Source organism: Oncorhynchus gorbuscha, linkage group LG06 (assembly GCF_021184085.1).
Source record: "Oncorhynchus gorbuscha isolate QuinsamMale2020 ecotype Even-year linkage group LG06, OgorEven_v1.0, whole genome shotgun sequence".
In the NCBI taxonomy this organism is placed as follows: Eukaryota; Metazoa; Chordata; class Actinopteri; order Salmoniformes; family Salmonidae; genus Oncorhynchus; species Oncorhynchus gorbuscha.
This window is the reverse complement of record NC_060178.1, coordinates 105,984,011-106,005,249: the sequence shown is the minus strand read 5'-3', so window position 1 is coordinate 106,005,249 and position 21,239 is coordinate 105,984,011. Positions and strand designations below refer to the sequence as shown.

General features: G+C 43.6%; 1 pseudogene; it reads left to right on the top strand.

The window, feature by feature from the left end:
* The window catches only part of LOC124038649, a 99,083-nt pseudogene that overhangs the window by 27,578 nt on the left and 50,266 nt on the right, over positions 1-21,239 (top strand).

The window sequence follows — 21,239 nt, the reverse complement described above, 5'->3', positions numbered from 1 at the left end:
AATGTAGTCCTCGTCGCTATAGTGACAGTAATGTACCTGTAATGTAGTCCTCTTCGCTATAGTGACAGTAATGTACCTGTAATGTAGTCCTCTTCGCTATAGTGACTGTAATGTAGTCCTCGTCGCTATAGTGACAGTAATGTACCTGTAATGTAGTCCTCTTCGCTATAGTCACAGTAATGTACCTGTAATGTAGTCCTCTTCGCTATAGTGACAGTAATGTACCTGTAATGTAGTCCTCGTCGCTATAGTGACTGTAATGTAGTCCTCTTCGCTATAGTGACAGTAATGTACCTGTAATGTAGTCCTCGTCGCTATAGTGCCGGTAATGTACCTGTAATGTGGTCCTCGTCGCTATAGTGACAGTAATGTACCTGTAATGTAGTACTCGTCGCTATAGTGCCAGTAATGTACCTGTAATGTAGTCCTCGTCGCTATAGTGCCAGTAATGTCGTCCTCGTCGCTATAGTGACTGTAATGTAGTCCTCGTCGCTATAGTGACAGTAATGTACCTGTAATGTAGTCCTCGTCGCTATAGTGCCGGTAATGTAGTCCCCGTCGCTATAGTGACTGTAATGTAGTCCTTGTCGCTATAGTGACTGTAATGTAGTCCTCGTCGCTATAGTGACAGTAAATTACCTGCAATGTGGTCCTCATTGATATAGTGACAGTAATGTACCTGTAATGTAGTCCTCGTCGCTATAGTGACAGTAATGTACCTGTAATGTAGTCCTCATCGCTATAGTGACAGTAATGTACCTGTAATGTAGTCATCATCGATTTAGTGACATAGTGAGTAATGTACCTGTAATAGTCCTCTTTTAGTGACTGTAAATTCTATAGTGACAAATGTACCTGTAATGTAGTCCTCTTCGCTATAGTGACAGTAATTACCTGTAATGTAGTCCTCTTCGCTATAGTGACAGTAATGTACCTGTAATGTAGTCCTCTTCGCTATAGTGACTGTAATGTAGTCCTGTCGCTATAGTGACAGTAATGTACCTGTAATGTAGTCCTCTTTATAGTGACAGTAATGTACCTGTAATGTAGGCTATAGTGACTGTAATGTAGTCCTCGTCGCTATAGTGACATAAACCTGTAGCAAAGTGACAGTAATGTACCTGTAATGATCTAGTCTATACTTAGTGACAGTAATTACCTGTAATGTCAGTCTCTCCATGCCCCTGTAAGTAGCTGTTGGTTATAGTGACTGTAATGTAGTCCTCTTCGCTATAGTGACAGTAATGTACCTGTAATGTAGTCCTCTGCTATAGTGCCGGTAATGTACCTGTAATGTGGTCCTCGTCGCTATAGTGACAGTAATGTACCTGTAATGTAGTACTCGTCGCTATAGTGCCAGTAATGTACCTGTAATGTAGTCCTCGTCGCTATAGTGCCAGTAATGTGGTCCTCGTCGCTATAGTGACTGTAATGTAGTCCTCGCGCATGTGACTGACCTGTAATGGGTATTGCTATAGTTCGGTAAAGTCCCATGCTATAGTGACTCCTGACTATAGTGACTGTAATGTAGTCCTAAAGCCTATAGTGACAGTAAATTACCTGCAATGTGGTCCTCATTGATATAGTGACAGTAATGTACCTGTAATAGTCCTCGTCGCTATAGTGACTGTAATCTAAAGTCCATGCTGTTCTGACAGTAATGTACCTGTAATGTAGTCCTCATCGCTATAGTCAGTAATGTACCTGTAAAGTAGTCATCATCGATTTAGTGACATAGAAAGACACGTATATATTTTGGGTAATTCATCAAATGCCTTTGGCCAGCCCGACATTCCCAAGATATGTTATTCTGTCACCCAATAAGGAAACTGAATCTGGGATGGAGATATTTCAGTCTTTATTGAGAATGTGTGGGTTCAACTCACCTGATATAAACCTGTGCAAAATCAATAATTGACCTGAATCTATACTTTGGAAAGTTTCTGTGCAAGTCAGTCTCTCCATGCCCCTTAGTAGCTGTTGGTTTAGTGGCGTGGGGAGACGGACACAAGGTCCTGCTGTTCTAAAAGGGTTTTGGTTCCCTGACAGGGTATTGGTTCTAAAGCCATGCACTCCTGACAGGGTATTGGTTCTAAAGCCATGCACTCCTGACAGGGTATTGGTTCTAAAGCCATGCACTCCTGACAGGGTATTGGATCTAAAGCCATGCTGTTCTGACAGGGTATTGGTTCTAAAGCCATGCACTCCTGACAGGGTATTGGTTCTAAAGCCATGCACTCCTGACAGGGTATTGGTTCTAAAGCCAAGCACTCCTGACAGGGTATTGGTTCTAAAGCCATGCTGTCCTGACAGGGTATTGGTTCTAAAGACATGCACTCCTGACAGGGTATTGGTTCTAAAGACATGCTGTCCTGACAGGGTATTGGTTCTAAAGCCAAGCACTCCTGACAGGGTATTGGTTCTAAAGCCATGCTGTTCTGACAGGGTATTGGATCTAAAGCCATGCTGTGCTCAATTTCAGTGTAGTTACTGAGATGAAATGTAATTTTCCTCAACCCTGGAAGGCATGCTATCACCACACTGTCTGACACCCCTGTGTAACGTACCTGTCTGTCTTTGTCCTCATATCTGCCTCCCGTCCAGCTTCTCTCTAACTCTGTATCTGACCCTCACACCTGTCTCTCTGTCCCTCACACCTGTCTCTCTGTCCCTCATGAGCTTAGATGGTTCTCGAATTAATCAGGTCTCTGCATATAAATACTTAGTGATATGGTTGGATGATAAACTGTCTTTTAAAATGCATGTTGATGAACTTTGTTAACGGCTAAAAATCAGGCTTGGCTTCTTCTATAGAAACAGGACATGTTTGTCCTCTACAAATAGAAGACAAATTGTTCAAAGCTAATTTTATTTCTGTTATAGATTATGGGGATATTATTTACATGCATGCTACGGCATCAACACTTAAATCCCTGGATGCTACTTATCATTGTTCACTTAGGTTTATTATGGGTCCTAGCTACATAACTCACCATTGAGTTTTATATCAAAATGTGGGTTGGACTTCGCTGTCCGTGAGACGAGAACAACATGCTCTCGTGTTTGTCTATAAAGCACTTCTGAATAAACAACCTTCTTATTTATCATCACTCATCAATATTAGAATTATAATTCCTAAAACCAGGTCTCTAACATGGATTACACTTGAGGCCCATGTGGTTTCCACAGAGTTGGTTATGGCTGCCTTTTCCTGTTACGCTCCTTGCCCATGGAATAGCCTGCAGACTAAACTTCAACTTGGGACTCTTGTCGCCCATTTTAAACATGTATTGGAGGATTTTTATTCTTGTATTGCTTGTAACTATTTTGGGTAATGCAAGTTCTTGTGCTGTTAGGGGAGTAACCTGTGTGTAAATGTAATCTGTTGCTGTATTTTTTGTGTTATCTGTGATCTTTTGTTTGTCTGGTGTAGTTTCTTAATCATTGTACCTAAACTGCATGTGTAAACATGTATACGCAGGGCCCAGCTGTAAAAGAGACCTTGGTCTCAGTCTGTTTTCCTTGTTGAAATAAGGTAAAATAATGTCATCAAAACTGTCTCTCTAGTCCTCACACCTATCTCTGTCCCCAGATGAAGTTGATGAAGCTGCTGCAGCGCCTCCCGGCCAGCGTGGTAAGACGGCTCCACCGCGAGCGCTACCGGAAGCCCACGTGGCTCACTCCGGTACCGGACAGCCACAAGTTGACGGAGGCAGACATCACGGCGTTCGTGGAGAGTATGATGCAGCCGGTGCTGCTGGCCATGTTCAGTAAGACGGGCAGTCTGGATGCTGCTCAGGCCTTGCAGAACCTGGCCCTCATGAGACCTGAACTTGTCATACCACCAGTGCTGGAAAAGTGAGTGAAATCAAGCAGTACTCGTTACATTTTGAATGCTAAGCAGGACAGAGAGATGATCCAATTCACACACCTATCAAGATATCAGAGGCAGTAGATATGACCAATAATGTTCTGGCAGACCCACTAAACACAAATGCTAGTAAATTATTTCTGACTGATGGAGTGTGCCCCTAAATTTTAAAGACAGGAAAATGGTGCCTTCCGGTTTGCTTGATATAGGGAATTAGAAATTATTTATACTTTTACTTTTGATACTTAAATATATATATATATATATATATATATATATATATATTTTTTCACCTTTATTTAACCAGGTAGGCTAGTTGAGAACAAGTTCTCATTTGCAACTGCGACCTGGCCAAGATAAAGCATAGCAGTGTGAACAGACAACACAGAGTTACACATGGAATAAACAATTAACAAGTCAATAACACAGTATTAAAAAAAATGGGCAGTCTATATACAATGTGTGCAAAAGGCATGAGGAGGTAGGCGAATAATACAATTTTGCAGATTAACACTGGAGTGATAAATGATCAGATGGTCATGTACAGGTAGAGATATTGGTGTGCAAAAGAGCAGAAAAATAAATAAATAAAAACAGTATAAAAACAGTATGGGAATGAGGTAGGTGAAAATGGGTGGGCTATTTTCCTATAGACTATGTACAGCTGCAGCGATCGGTTAGCTGCTCGGATAGCTGATGTTTGAAGTTAGTGAGGGAGATAAAAGTCTCCAACTTCAGCGATTTTTGCAATTCGTTCCAGTCACAGGCAGCAGAGTACTGGAACGAAAGGCGGCCAAATGATGTGTTGGCTTTAGGGATGATCAGTGAGATACACCTGCTGGAGCGCGTGCTACGGATGGGTGTTGCCATCGTGACCAGTGAACTGAGATAAGGCGGAGCTTTACCTAGCATGGACTTGTAGATGACCTGGAGCCAGTGGGTCTGGCGACGAATATGTAGTGAGGGCCAGCCGACTAGAGCATACAAGTCGCAGTGGTGGGTGGTATAAGGTGCTTTAGTGACAAAACGGATGGCACTGTGATAGACTGCATCCAGTTTGCTGAGTAGAGTGTTGGAAGCCATTTTGTAGATGACATCGCCGAAGTCGAGGATCGGTAGGATAGTCAGTTTTACTAGGGTAAGCTTGGCAGCGTGAGTGAAGGAGACTTTGTTGCGGAATAGAAAGCAGACTCTTGATTTGATTTTCGATTGGAGATGTTTGATGTGGGTCTGGAAGGAGAGTTTGCAGTCTAGCCAGACACCTAGGTACTTATAGATGTCCACATATTCAAGGTCGGAACCATCCAGGGTGGTGATGCTAGTCGGGCATGCGGGTGCAGGCAGCGATCGGTTGAAAAGCATGCATTTGGTTTTACTCGCGTTTAAGAGCAGTTGGAGGCCACGGAAGGAGTGCTGTATGGCATTGAAGCTCGTTTGGAGGTTAGATAGCACAGTGTCCAATGACGGGCCGAAAGTATATACACTCAAGTAGTATTTTAGTGGGTGACTTTTACTTGGGTCATTTTCTATTAAGGTATCTTTACTTTTAGTCAAGCATGGCAATTGGGTACCTTTTCCACCACTGATATTTTATGTTTATGAAAAATCTAAATTAATCATTTTCTAAGTAGTGAATGACCCTAGGATGGCAAGTGAATCCTAAGTGGCTTTAGCAGGCTTTCTCCATGCTGATGAATTTCTCCTCAAACAAGCTAGGACAAACCTGACAGCAAAGTAGTCCCATAAGTTGAACTTTTTATTTATTATATTGTTATAGACTATTAAAAAGATCCATACCAGTATACCTTAAGATAGGATATATGGCCCAGCACTAATTTATCTGGTCTTCCTCTGTAGAACCTACCCTGCTATGGAGACCCTGACAGAACCCCACCAGCTGACTGCCACCCTGAGCTGTATGATCGGCGTGGCTCGCAGCCTGGTGTCTGGGGGGCAGCGCTTCCCTGAGGGCCCCACACACATGCTGCCCCTCCTCATGAGGGCTCTGCCCGGTGTTGACCCCAATGACTTCAGCAAGTGCATGGTGGGTAATAGAGTTCATAGATAATAAGCTCTTGCAGGCCTCCCACCCTCCTCCTACACTGGGGTTGCTTGGGTAAAGATATTGTCATCAATTTGGAAGTTGTTTCTGTGTGTGTTGCAAGGCTAAGTGTGCTCTCCTCCTTTCTGCAGATAACATTCCAATTCATTGCTACGTTTGTTACTCTTGTGCCTTTGGTGGACTGTTCCTCTGCTGTTCATGAAAGGGGTGACCTGACAGAGGTGGAGAGAGAGATGTGCTCAGCCTCGGCAGAGTTTGAGGACTTTGTTCTTCAGTTCATGGACAGGTATGAGTATGGAGGAAGTCAATATAGGACTCAGGTAGGGTTGCAAAGGATTGGAAACTTTACGGTAAATTTCCAGAATTTTTCCATGGGAAGTTAAGCCCTGGAATTTGGGGAATTTTGCTTAAATTCATCAATAAAGTTAGCTTATAACAGTGATCCTTGTTTTGTGGGATACGCATACGGCAATTCAAGGTCTTGTGGCACATTTTGGATAATCTATCCCCAATTCAATGGAATTGCAACCCTTTGCATGCACAGTGCATTCTTCCATCACATGTGCAGCTGATTCTCAAGATTTTGCACACTAAAGAGATGCTATTGAGCCCACACTACTACACTGAGCCAAGGACTACATGCTTTCTGGTAAGTTTTGATTACAGTACTAGGTGGGGTGAATATATTTTATGACATATGATGTTTTTGTTAAGAAGAAAATAGTAGCCTACATCAAAGTGTGTTTAAATTATTTCTAACTTAACAATTTATGATAGTTAGTTTTTGCTACCATGTGTGTTTTAGCTTGCTTGAGCTTGCTAACTGAAGAGTGTTAATTCACCTGTTTCCATACATGTTTCATTAAAACATTTATCTTACAAAGGAGTTGTTTAATCTAACTGGTTAACTATTGATCTGGACATAGAATTGTATATATATATTTTTTTACAATATATTTTCTTATCTTTACAGAAAAATGCCACAGGCACTATCTGATGTGTGGATATATTTCACTGCAGCTAATGTAGAAGGAAAAGCTGTGTACATTTGCAAATACAGAATCATCTGGCCAATTTTAGAAAGTTCCCTCAGCGTTCACAACAAGCAACCTCTTGTTCGAGGTGAAAATGATGAATCAGACACCTTATCGATAGCAACAGCTCATGCTCATTCTGGAATCAGAAGTTTTTTGACACAATGGAGGAACGTAGTCAGAGAAATGCTGATGAATGTCTTGCTTGAGCTGTGTATGCAACTCTATGCAACTGGTTCACCTCTGACGCTCACAGGCAATGTGTATTGGAAGAGATTTCGACCAGCATACACCCCTCCAACCAGACATGCTTTATCTACTGATTTGCTGGATGCAGAGTTCAACAGAGAGAATCATAGGGAAAGCAGACTGTATTCCAATCATCTCTAATGGGTGGTTGAATGTTTGTGGGCAAGGAATAATTAACTACATCATCTCCACCCCTCAACCAGTATTCTACAAGAGCACAGACACAAGGGACACACACACACACACACACGTCATTGCTGTGAACATATGAAGGCTGCTTGGTCTAAAGTGGAGGAGTCCTACCTTCACATCACACCCATTGGCTGTGCTGCTCATGAATTGAATTTGCTCCTCAAGGACATCATGGCACTGAAAATAATGGATACCCTCTACAAGAGAGCCAAGGAAATGGTTAGGTATGTGAAGGGTCATCAAGTTATAGTAGCAATCTACTTCACCAAGCAAAGTGAGAAGAATAAGAACACCACATTGAAGCTTCCCAGCAACACCCATTGGGGTGGTGTTGTCATCATGTTTGACAGTCTCCTGGAGGGGAAGGAGTCTCTCCAAGAAATGGCCATATCATAGTCTGCCGATATGGACAGCCCTATCAAGAGGGTCCTCCTGGATGATGTATTTTGGGAGAGAGTGGTAAGCAGCCTGAAACTCCTGAAACCTATAGCAGTAGCCATTGCACGGATTGAGGGAGACAATGCCATCCTGTCTGATGTTCAGACTCGGCTTGCAGATGTAAGAGAATAAATCTGTACTGCCCAGCCCACTTTACTGTTGCTCCAAGCAGAGAAAACTGCAGTTCTGAAATACATCAAAAAGCGTGAAGACTTCTGCTTGAAGCCCATACACGCCGCAGCGTACATGTTGGACCCCAAGTATGCTGGCAAGAGCATCCTGTCTGGTGCAGAGATCAACTAAGCCTACCGTGTCTCGCCACCTTGGCCTGGATGAGGGCAAGGTTCATGGCAGTCTGTCGAAAGTAACTGGTCCTTGTTTGGGAACACAATCACCAAAGCACGCAACAGGCTGACCAATACAAGGGTTGAAAAATTGGTGGCCATCTGGGCAAATTGAGGCTTTTTGAGCCTGACAACGAGCCACCCTCAACAAGCTTGGAAAGTGACAGTGAAGATGAGGCCTCAGTCTGATTTTCAAGAGGTGGACATTGAGGATGCCCAGGGACAAGACATGGATGCCTGAGAAGAAGACAACCAAAGCTTTAGTTTCTAGACCATCATTTTATAGATTTATGTTGAAAATGTTTTTGGGAGATGCAATGGATCATTCAATATCCCTTTCTTTTGTTGTTCAGTGAAATCATCCCGTGTGAAGAGTCAACTCATTTAATTAAAGTGCAAATCATTACTAAATGTTTTTTTTTCTGTTGGAAGGATTTAGTCATTTGCAATTGTCTACTTATGATCAGGTAAAATGGTATTGTTTCAGTCTCCATATGATGGTAAATATATCCAATGCTACAAACATCTACATTTAAACAGTATTAATATAAATTTGCATATATTTCTGTTAATTCCCATATAAAACTCAGCAAAAAAAGAAACGTCCTCTCACTGTCAACTGTTTATTTTCAGCAAATTGAACATGTGTAAATATTTGAATGAACATAACAAGATTCAACAACTGAGACATAAACTGAACAAGTTCCACAGACATGTCACCAACAGAAATGGAAGAATGTGTCCCTGATGAAAGTGGGGGGTTAAGTACTGCAGTGCATCTCCTCCTCATGGACTGCACCAGATTTGCCAGTTCTTGCTGTGAGACCCCACTCTTCCACCAAGGCACCTGCAAGTTCCCGGACATTTCTGGGTGGAATGGCCCTAGCCCTCACCCTCCGATCCAACAGGTCCCGGACATGATCAATGGGATTGAGATCCGGGCTCTTTGCTAGCCATGGCAGAACACGTGACCTTCTTGTCTTGCAGGAAATCATGCACAGAACGAGCAGTATGGCTGGTGGCATTTGCATGCTGGAGGGTTATAATAATATAATAATAATATATGCCATTTAGCAGACGCTTTTATCCAAAGCGACTTACAGTCATGTGTGCATACATTCTACGTATGGGTGGTCCCGGGGATCGAACCCACTACCCTGGCGTTACAAGCGCCATGCTCTACCAACTGAGCTACAGAAGGACAGGGTTATGTCAGGATGAGCCTGCAGGAAGGTTACCACATGAGGAAGGAGGATGTCTTCCCTGTAACGCACTGCCTTGAGATTGCCTGCAATGACAACAAGCTCAGTCCGATGATGCTGTGACACACCGCCCCAGACCATGACGGACCCTCCACCTCCAAATCGACCCGGCTCCAGAGTACAGGCCTCGGTGTAACTCTCATTCATTCGACGATAAACGCGAATCCCACCATCACTCCTGGTGAGACAAAACCACGACTCGTCAGTGAAGAGCACTTTTTGCCAGTCCTGTCTGGTCCAGCGACGGTGGGTTTATGCCCATAGGTGACATTGTTGATGTTTGGTGAGGACCTGCCTTACATCAGGCCTACAAGCCCTCAGTCCAGCCTTTCTCAGCCTATTGCGGACAGTCTGAGCACTGATGGAGGGATTGTGCGTTCCTGATGTAACTCGGGCAGTTGTTGTTGCCATCCTGTACCTGTCCCACTGGTGTGATGTTCGGATGTACCGATCCTGTGCAGGTGTTGTTACACATGGTCTGCCACTGCGAGGACGATCAGCTGTCCGTCCTGTCTCACTGTAGCGCTGTCTTAGGCGTCTCACAGTACGGACATTGCAATTTATTGCCGTGGCCACATCTGCAGTCCTCATGCCTCCTTGCAGCATGCCTAAGGCACGTTCACTCAGATGAGCAGGGACCCTGGGCATCTTTCTTTGGTGTTTTATCAGAGTCAGTAGAAAGGCTTCTTTAGTGTCCTACGTTTTCATAACTGTGACCTTATCTGCCCACCAGTTAGTGTCTTAACGACCGTTCCACAGGTTCATGTTCATTAATTGTTTATGGTTCATTGAACAAGCATGGGAAACAGTGTTTAAACCATTTACAATGAAGATCTGTGAAGTTATTTGGATTTTTACTAATAATCTTTGAAAGACAGTTTCTTTTTTTTTTGCTGAGTTTATTTCCCATATATTCCCATTTCCAGCTCTGAATATTCCACAAAATGTGCAAACCTAGTGTGTGCGTGCGGGATTGTCTGTGGTCTGGTCTGGTCTGCGCTAAGAAGAAATGGGATTCTTGAAAATAATGTTTTAGGATTTCCTCTTGGAAATGTACTTGACTAACGAACATTTAACTATAGCAAGAAAACAAATTAAACCCGCATTATCTAGCTAGCTAGTTAACAATATATTACAATATTCTAGAAGTGTTAAATAGCTAGTGTTAGCGCATCAATTCTCAAAGAAGAACTTGGCTGATGTTAACGTCGTTAGTTATGTTGGCTATAATGTTGTTACACGTTAGCTAGCTAACGTAGCTACCCAATTTACCTGTTGCCCAGTCCCTCTACCACCGCCTCTGCTATCAAGGACGACACCTTCTCCAGCTGGTCCATATGAATGGTCTCTCAGCTCCCTTCTTTTTAGCAGCCACTTGATGTCAGACCACAATGTTTTACGTCGGCGTCACTGTTCCTTGCCATACCCCCGTCGACAGACACTGTCCCTTGCCATACCCCCGTCGACAGACACTGTCCCTTGCCATACCCCCGTCGGCAGACACTGTCCCTTGCCATAGCAGACACTGTCCCTTGCCATACCCCTGTCAGCAGACACTGTCCCTTGCCATACCCCCGTCGACAGACACTGTCCCTTGCCATACCCCCGTCGGCAGACACTGTCCCTTGCCATACCCCCGTCGGCAGACACTGTCCCTTGCCATACCCCCGTCAGCAGACACTGCCCCTTGCCATACCCCCGTCGGCCGACACTGTCCCTTGCCATACCCCCCCAGCAGTGCCATACCCCCGTCTGCAGACACTGTCCCTTGCCATACCCCCGTCAGCAGACACTGTCCCTTGCCATACCCCCGTCAGCAGACACTGTCCCTTGCCATACCCCCATCAGCAGACACTGTCCCTTGCCTCAGCCAGTCTCACCCATCCTCTCTCTCTGCCGTGAAGTCTCCCAACAGCAACCTTTTCCTGGCTGCTATTTCCTCCACCATCACTTCAAACTCTTGTTTGCTGAAGTTTTATTGTGCTTTCCTTGGTTATCCATTTTAGTTTTTGATATAGCTAGTCTGATGGCTATAATGTGTGAACAAATAACGTTTGTTTTTGTTTATGAAGGGTTCGCAAGCCAACTACAAAAAAAATATTGAGACATGGTGCAGATTTTTATTTTTTTTTTTATTTCACCTTTATTTAACCAGGTAGGCTAGTTGAGAACAAGTTCTCATTTGCAACTGCGACCTGGCCAAGATAAAGCATAGCAGTGTGAACAGACAACAGAGTTACACATGGAGTAAACAATTAATAAAAAAGAGAATCTATATACATTGTGTGAAAAAGGCATGAGGAGGTAGGCGAATAATTACAATTTTACAGATTAACACTGGAGTAATAAATGATCAGATGGTCATGTACAGGTAGAGATATTGTTGTGCAAAAGAGCAGAAGAGTAAATAAATAAAAACAGTATGGGGATGAGGTAGGTAAATTGGGTGGGCTATTTACCAATAGACTTTGTACAGCTGCAGCGATCGGTTAGCTGCTCAGATAACAGATGTTTGAAATTGGTGAGGGAGATAAAAGTCACAGGCAGATAAATGTAATAAAATGGAAATATCGCTTTATTATAGTGGGCCAAATCCTATCATCCCTGTCACATCGTCTTATTTATTGGTTTCAAACACGTCACTAATGTCAATGCACCATAAGAAGATATTTATAAAGTTCATAAGAAAACATTGAATTCCTAAGAACATTTTGACCAATTGAACTTACTTATCTTATGAACTTCTTCTTTTTTTTTCTTAAACTTCTTACGTTTTTTGTAAGTAATATTTTGTGAATATGCCCCCAGGTGTTTTGCCCTGATAGACAGCAGTACTCTAGAGCAGACCAGAGAGGAGACCGAGACAGAGAAGATGACCCATCTGGAGAGCCTGGTGGAGCTGGGACTATCTTCTACCTTCAGCACCATCCTCACACAGTGCTCCATAGACATCTTCAAGGTAGGCCACAACTCACTGTGCACCTACGCCTTTCTCACTGTGTGTGTCCTTTAAAGTACCACAATGTGGAAAAGGTCAAGGGATCTGAATACTTCCCCCACGCCACTGTACATGCATGTGATGATGTGAATATATCCTTTGGTTCGTTTGTGTTGTTCAGGTGGCTCTGGAGAAGGTCTTCATCTTTGCCACCACCAACATCTTTGAGACTCGTGTGGCTGGCAGGATGGTGGCTGACATGTGCAGAGCAGCCTCCAAGGTTCACCCTGCACAGTCTTTGAAGCTTTTGGTCCCACACTGCTGCAATGCCATAAACCATCTCACTGTCAGTAAGTGCTCACTAAGCTGGACATGTGTTCTGGATGTGTTCTGTTGGAGTGGAGGGCTATAAAACCAATCTGGACTTAATTTGAGACTGTTGTTGATTCTGATATGGTGGGGTTAGAGTTGCGGAGAAGTGGGAATCAATGGATCGTTGTTCTGTGTTGGTCTCGGAGTATCTCACTCTGTTTCTTGGTTGTTGACTTCCAGATGAGGAGGTGTTGAGTGAGGAGGAACTGGATAAGGAGTTACTATGGAACCTTCAGCTACTGTCAGAGGTGAGGTCATCATCCTGCATCCATACTGACTGAAACATTCCCTTGTTCCCTTCACCTCTCAGTAGACTAGACACCAAACAGGAAAACACTTTTGAAACGGGGGAGTTACTTACCTAAAGCTCATTTTTTATTTTCTGTTGCAAATGTTTTCAAACATCTTCCTTTGTGTGCCTTAATGAACAGAACACAGGGTGGGCCTGTATGTTCTCTCCTAACCTTCCTTCCCTCCTGTTGTCTCCTTGTCCTCCCCAGGTGACTCGTGTGGACGGGGACAAGATCCTCCCCTACAGCACCCAGCTGGTTCAGATCCTGCAGCTGACCCTCCACCTGAAGTGTAAACAGGGCTACACCCTGGCCTGTAACCTGCTGCATCATATCCTGAGGTCTACAGCTCTCATCTACCCCACAGAGTACTGCAGTGTACCAGGAAGCTTTCAGCAACCCACGCAGGACTACCTGCCCATCAAGGTACGTACAGGGTTAGAGGTACTAAGGTTGGTGTTAGGGGTTTGTAGAGGTTGGTGTTAAGGGTTCTATAGCCCTCACCTTCCCAACAGAGAACTGCAGTGTACCAGGTGGCTTTCAACAGCCCATACAGGACTACCTACCTACCCACAAGGTATTTACATTTACATTTAAGTCATTTAGCAGACGCTCTTATCCAGAGCGACTTACAAATTGGTGCATTCACCTTATGACATCCAGTGGAACAGTCACTTTACAATAGTGCATCTAAATCTTAAAGGGGGGGTGAGAGGGATTACTTATCCTATCCTAGGTATTCCTTAAAGAGGTGGGGTTTCAGGTGTCTCCGGAAGGTGGTGATTGACTCCTGTCCTGGTGTCTTGAGGGAGTTTGTTCCACCATTGGGGGGCCAGAGCAGCGAACAGTTTTGACTGGGCTGAGCGGGAACTGTACTTCCTCAGTGGTAGGGAGGCGAGCAGGCCAGAGGTGGATGAACGCAGTGCCCTTGTTTGGGTGTAGGGCCTGATCAGAGCCTGGAGGTACTGAGGTGCCGTTCCCCTCACAGCTCCGTAGGCAAGCACCATGGTCTTGTAGCGGATGCGAGCTTCAACTGGAAGCCAGTGGAGAGAATGGAGGAGCGGGGTGACGTGAGAGAACTTTGGAAGGTTGAACACCAGACGGGCTGCGGCGTTCTGGATGAGTTGTAGGGGTTTAATGGCACAGGCAGGGAGCCCAGCCAACAGCGAGTTGCAGTAATCCAGTCGGGAGATGACAAGTGCCTGGATTAGGACCTGCGCCGCTTCCTGTGTGAGGCAGGGTCGTACTCTGCGGATGTTGTAGAGCATGAACCTACAGGAACGGGCCACCTCCTTGATGTTGGTTGAGAACGACAGGGTGTTGTCCAGGATCACGCCAAGGTTCTTAGCGCTTTGGGAGGAGGACACAATGGAGTTGTCAACCGTGATGGCGAGATCATGGAACGGGCAGTCCTTCCCCGGGAGGAAGAGCAGCTCCGTCTTGCCGAGGTTCATCTTGAGGTGGTGATCCGTCATCCACACTGATATGTCTGCCAGACATGCAGTGATGCGATTCGCCACCTGGTCATCAGAAGGGGGAAAGGAGAAGATTAATTGTGTGTCGTCTGCATAGCAATGATATCAAGTTCAGAACTTTACTTTTAGTTGTACATTCTCTAAATCGCTGCCTACCAAATTTCTACAACATTCTCTTTTATGCGAATAACTTTTTATAACCCAGACAGACCCCAAACAATGACGATTGTAGAATGCTTCTGTCCATTTCTATCACAAATTGTGTTACTTTTATTACTTTTTACGTGATCTCTTCCTGATTGGTCTGATCACTCACCAGCCACTCTGGACCTTGTGATAGAAAGTGTGTAGGATGTTCACTCATGGCTCTACAATGTAGAGGAAAAACAGGTCAATTCAAGAGGGTGCTATAAAATTTGTCAAAACATTAGTTTTCTTGGCCCTATGTCATTATAAATCACATTGAATTAATATTTTTGATTTTTTTTCTACAATATTATAACCTTAATATACTTGTACTTGACATTGTTGATGAAATAAAAACATTAATTTGCTGTGACCATAGCTAGTTTAGACTCTGCTGGTTTCGGTTGAATCTCTTCCATATTTTGCGCTGGGAGGTGGTACCATTTGGAGGTGTTTCCGCTGGTTGGACCAATCAAAATAAGCTTGATCCTCTCGTAATTTAATCTCCATATCCTTGACTTTCTTTGGCTATATTGGCGATAAATCTACATTGAGAGGGGCTGTTTCTATTGTGATTAGAGGGAAAGACCCATACACCATGAAAACAGGATCTGATTGTCTTAGTGGAGGGTGAATATTGGAATTCGGTCTGTTAATTTTGTAAATAAATATATATTTAGTCCCTGTTTGGTATTCTGTGGATATCATTTAGAAAAATACCATGTTTTCACTCAGGAACCTGCAGCCACTAGTTAGCTTGTCAGTTGGTGTTGGAAGTTAGCGCTATTCTGCCATGAAGCAACGCCACAGAGTTCTATGAAGCAGAGACCACATTCCATTCCATCTATACATGCTACATTCTCAGAGTAAATCATCTAACTTTTGAACCATATATTCTTTTAATTTGTACCTTTATTTAACTAGGCAAGTCAGTTAAGAACACATTCTTATTTTCAATGATGGCCTAGGAACAGTGGGTTAACTGCCTGTTCAGGGGCAGAAATATATGGTAGAGGCATGGGGTTTGGAATATTGTTTTTCGGGTGCAATTCTCTGTTGAATGGATATTTTGTATAAACCTTGAATGAATGAATAGTTGTATAGGTGAACACCCTATAGTGTGTCAAAGGAACCATGTCAGACTAGTAAAGAGGTCCAGGGCATAACATGCCTCTACCCTGTTAATCCATCAGTTACACAACTCTCCTCTCTTTCTCCCTCCTGTCTCTCCGGCTTCCCGCAGCCCTCCTCCTGTCCGCATAGTCAATGAGAAGGGCCCATGGTGATAGATTGAGGGTACACCTCCCATCTTTGCCTATAGGAAGTCCCTTTACATGTTGATATACCTCCATGGTGCCACTCATACCATGACAGGATTTTGTGACAAGTGCGCCTTCTATCCCTCTCTATGGAAAGTCCCTGAGAGGGATTTCATCTCATGATCTCTCCTTTCTCCCGAAGTGTGCACTTGTTCACTTCCCTTCATTGATATGAAAGGAAATAACTGCTCTTAAGAGAATCTGTCCTCACCTCCTGACCTCAACCCCTCTTTCATCAAATACACAGATGTCCATCTGTCTCCCCTCTATGAAAACATCCTTCTCCTCTCCTCCATCAAACACCTTCCAAAGCCTTCTTCTTTCTTCTGAGAACCATTCACTTCTAACATAACCCAGTCTCTTTCATTTCTTATCTCAATGTTCAACGTTTAGCACATCCCGACAGGGGCCTAGTTACAGTTTTGACTTAAATCACCTTGAAAATCTTAAAATAGCTGGCTAGCAATGATCAACAACGAACGAAAGCTTGAATAATTTTTAAAAGAATGTGCAAATATTGTACAACCCAGGTGTGCAAAGCTCGTAGACTTACCCCAAAAGACTCACAGCTGTAATCGCTGGCAAAGGTGATTCTCTAACAGGTATCAATCCAGTTTCCAAGTGCCTTTTGATGGTGTAGGAAACTACTCACTGGCACCTTGGCTTTCTTTGCAATTTCTCTAAAGGAAAGACCTACACTTTTAAGGGTTATAAACGGTCGGTCTGTCTGCCTTTGTTAATTGCCCTTTTCTCACCATTTTAATAGCAATATACTACTTCCTGCAGTACAATACTGTCCAAATAATGCTTGAGGTTGTAGTAACAGTCTGTTCCAACACTGCTTTTATACAGTGTCGTGGTAATTTCCTGTATTACTAAGTGAAAGGAGAGTTTACAAACCACACACAAGTCAGAGTTCTACATTAAACTTCATATTTTAATAATATGAGCTTCACCATAGCCCCTTGACTCTCGGATCAATTCAGTGCCTATAAATGAATTTTGAGAGTGCTTAATAATACTTCATCTTTTATAGCCAAGATACACCCCTCTTAACTCACAATGACGAACCACAGATCTTAGAAACTTCACAAATGGCCTTGTGCCTGAAAGAGGAGTATCCCATAGCCAGATAACATTAGCTATAAATTATCGTTCAGTTTGCTCTCTAAGACGAGGTTCTACTTCTCATTCTTGGTACTTCCTATTACCAAAACATTACCTCATCCAATGGCATATATCAATTGTCAATTCTAGATACACCCATCTCAAATACACTCCCTCCTGGACAAGCTCACAGAGGGGAGTGACTGGCACACAGGCATTGTGGAGCCCTTCACATGGTTTAACTGATACATTGTGGAGCCCTTCACATGGTTTAACTGATACATTGTGGAGCCCTTCACATGGTTTAACTGATACATTGGAAGACTCGGTTCAATTCTGACTTCTCCCTTTCTGATATTCTGCATATTACCAGACAGATAAAAGACGAGCCTGACCTCTCCTCTCTGGGCCCCAAGTGACTTTTTCCACATAAGCATATTTATGAAAGTAGATAAAACATCTTATTTATCAATGTTACCTAACTAATTCTGATTCTGCTACAACAACAGACAGAGGGTTTGTAAGTAATCAACCAAAGTTTTGAGGTTTAATTTACTTTAATTGCTGCGGAACAGCTATAAGTTGTTAACCCAATACTTGTTCCCTGTTTTTGGTAACCTAGATTCTTAAAAAAAAAATATATATATATATATATATATATATATATATATATATATATTTTTTTTACCTCTGGCAGTTTACTGCTTACCTTTACCATTTTCAGGTTATTCACTGGACTTAAACTGCTTAAATTTCAATAAAAACTGGAATAAATGGGGTGTTCAAAAACTTTTGACCGGTAGTGTATATATTATTATATATTGATCTCAACCTTCTCCCCCTCTGTCCAGGACTGGGGTCGTCCGGGGGACCTGTGGAACCTTCACATCCAGTGGCACGTCCCCAGTGTGGAGGAGACCAGATTTGTGTTCTATGTTCTGGACCTGATCTTACAGCCAGAGCTGCTGCGACTGCAGAGATATGCCCAGGGGGAACGGGACATGACCAGGTGAGGGGGGACTGACTGTGTGAAGGCAGTAAGAGGGTCCTATTCATCAGTTATCAAACAGAAGAAAATGGACTGTAAGACTACCTAAACTAAACGTTTTGCTACGATATGCCCTCATGAATAGTTAGGACCCAGGGGATTGCCAGGTGAAGGCACATTAAACAGAGCACGACAAGTCTGGAGCAGACGGGTGTGCAGGTGTAGGATACTGTACACCAGTGGTCACCAACCGGTCATCGTGATCTCCAAGGCATTCCTAGTCAATCACCAAACATTTCTGTAGAAAATCCAATGATAAAGGCATAAAGGCTTGAGCTCCTTTTATGTTGGTTATGTTTGTGTGTTGCTCTGTTGATGGAGGTGCTCCTGATTCAGAAGCCCTGCTGCAGCTGGTAGGCAAAGTGTTCCCATTTACAACCATTTCATTTCTCTGAAATGACAAACTCCGCCTACCCAGCAGACCTGGGGGATCTGTGGCTACATCAAGTGTGCTTACTGCTCTGGCCAATCAAATAGCTCAAATGCCTGCCTACAGCTTCCATGACCCCGGCTACAGCATTGTTTGATACAGGCCTACATGAGATTTAATAACTTTTAAAACTATGACCAGAGGGAGACTGTCAAAGAGCTGCTGTTTTTATGAGTGACTTTATTCATCACTGTCAACACTGTATTTAGTCAACACTTACAATACATAAAATGCGCTTCTCTCTACTTCCACTTCTACTTCCACTCGTGCTGCATCTGCAATGAATTAGTAGTCAAGTGTATCTATAGACCTGCGTTTGAATTATTAACAGCAGCTCGTTGTCTATTTTAAGATAGAGGAATATTTAACTTTCTCTGGTCATAGGTGAGAGGCTGCTGCTCTCTCACTCCCTTCACTGAGACGAATGTCGTGTTCAAAACCATGGGGAATCTTTTGAACGGCCATCCAAGTCAGAAACTCTGGCCTCTTTCTAAGGCTCTGACTTTCTGACCCGAAGATCACTGACGTCATTATTTGATCTGTTGTCTTGAAAGCACCATGACCATCAGATGCCGGTACCATCAGTCCTGTTAAATAAAAAAGCGAATTATTTCAATTTCTGCTCAGCTGTGCCTCGCTAAAGGTACACCAACTGATCTAGTTTGTTATCAAAGCTTGAGTTTTGAAATATAACGTGGTCTGAGAAGAACAATATTACCAGGCCAGGCACATAGCCATTATTCTGTGATAATGTATTAGGCCTCCTGCACAAACCTCATTCATACACAACTGGTTTTATTAGGTTAATTAAAAAAAGGTCATGTTTAAAAATTATTCTGAGTGCTATATCTTGGCTTGCTTTGTGACTGCATAAGTGCTCTACACTAATCTAAGAACAAACTAGTGTCCTGTTGTCCCACGTGTGCCATTTTCTTCCTGACAAGTTTAGGTGGTTTCACTCTGTTTCAAACGTGTTCTCTGCACTTAACACAACTCCGTTCTGCTTTATAATGTGTAGTCAGTGTTGTGGACCCTGCATGTAACTAATCCCATTTTCCAGGGATGACGTCCTACAGAGTTTGTCTATCGTGCAGCACTGCCTTCTGGGAGCAGGAAGTCTGTTTCCACCGCTGCGAGGAGAGCCCATCCCAGAACTGTGAGTAGTACACAGTCAAGCTTAATTAATGAAATGTATTTATCAAGCCCTTTTTACATCAGTAATTGTCAGTGTTTTACTACAGTGTGTTTTAACTATGAAATCTCTCTTTCTCTGTCAGAGTTACTAGCATGGTGAATCTGGGTGAGACCAACCTCTTCACAGGAGTGTCCTATGGTGAGTTGCATGCTTTAGCTCATAGTCATTATTCTGAGGCCTTGCTAACAAACAAAATGGTCCTTGAGCCTTCATAGTTTGCGGTATCACTCACTTGTTGAGGTTGACAGCAGTAACTATCCGTTGATTTTTATTGTTCCAGAGACATGTTTGCATGCACGTTGTTATGTAAAACCTCAACTCCCTCTCCTCCTCCAGATGTGTCCAGAGAGAACTACAGAGATGCTATCTGTAGAGTGATGAGGCAGTTGCTACGTGAGTAGTGTCTCCTCCCTCCCTCCTGTCTGTAACCACAACTCAACCCTAATAGTGTCTCCTCCCTCCCTCCTGTCTGTAACCACAACTCAACCCTAATAGTGTCTCCTCCCTCCCTCCTGTCTGTAACCACAACTCAACCCTAATAGTGTCTCCTCCCTCCCTCCTGTCAGTAACCACAACTCAACCCTAATAGTGTCTCCTCCCTCCCTCCCTCCTGTCCGTAACCACAACTCAACCCTAATAGTGTCTCCTCCCTCCCTCCTGTCTGTAACCACAACTCAACCCTAATAGTGTCTCCTCCCTCCCTCCTGTCTGTAACCACAACTCAACCCTAATAGTGTCTCCTCCCTCCCTCCTGTCTGTAACCACAACTCAACCCTAATAGTGTCTCCTCCCTCCCTCCTGTCAGTAACCACAACTCAACCCTAATAGTGTCTCCTCCCTCCCTCCCTCCTGTCCGTAACCACAACTCAACCCTAATAGTGTCTCCTCCCTCCCTCCTGTCTGTAACCACAACTCAACCCTAATAGTGTCCCCCACCTCCTGTCTGTAACCACAACTAAAGCTGTCCAGATGTAACTAACAGTGTAAAGCTGTCCAGGTGTAACTAACAGTGTAAAGCTGTCCAGGTGTAACTCACAGTGTAAAGCGGTCCAGGTGTAACTAACAGTGTAAAGCTGTCCAGGTGTAACTAACAGTGTAAAGCTGTCCAGGTGTAACTCACAGTGTAAAGCTGTCCAGGTGTAACTAACGGTGTAATGCTGTCCAGGTGTAACTAACAGTGTAAAGCTGTCCAGGTGTAACTCACAGTGTAAAGCTGTCCAGGTGTAACTCACAGTGTAAAGCTGTCCAGGTGTAACTCACAGTGTAAAGCTGTCCAGGTGTAACTCACAGTGTAAAGCTGTCCAGGTGTAACTCACAGTGTAAAGCTGTCCAGGTGTAACTCACAGTGTAAAGCTGTCCAGGTGTAACTCACAGTGTAAAGCTGTCCAGGTGTAAAACTGTCCAGGTGTAAAACTGTCCAGGTGTAA